Consider the following 219-nt stretch of genomic DNA (forward strand, 5'->3'; position numbering starts at 1 on the left):
CTCACTCTGTCTCTCTCTCTCTCTCTCTCTCTCTCTCTCTCTCTCTCTCTCAAAAATAAATAATTAAAAAAAAATACCTCAAACTATACTGAAAGGGTTGCAATTTGGTTAGGACTGGAAATAATGTTTATTGTCTCACATGGTGTTTTTAGTTCTGGTATCTCGGTTTTAATTTCTTCTGCTATTTGGAAACTTTTTACATTTAAGCCTGGATTCTAG

Source organism: Suricata suricatta, chromosome 7 (assembly GCF_006229205.1).
Source record: "Suricata suricatta isolate VVHF042 chromosome 7, meerkat_22Aug2017_6uvM2_HiC, whole genome shotgun sequence".
Classification (NCBI taxonomy): Eukaryota; Metazoa; Chordata; class Mammalia; order Carnivora; family Herpestidae; genus Suricata; species Suricata suricatta.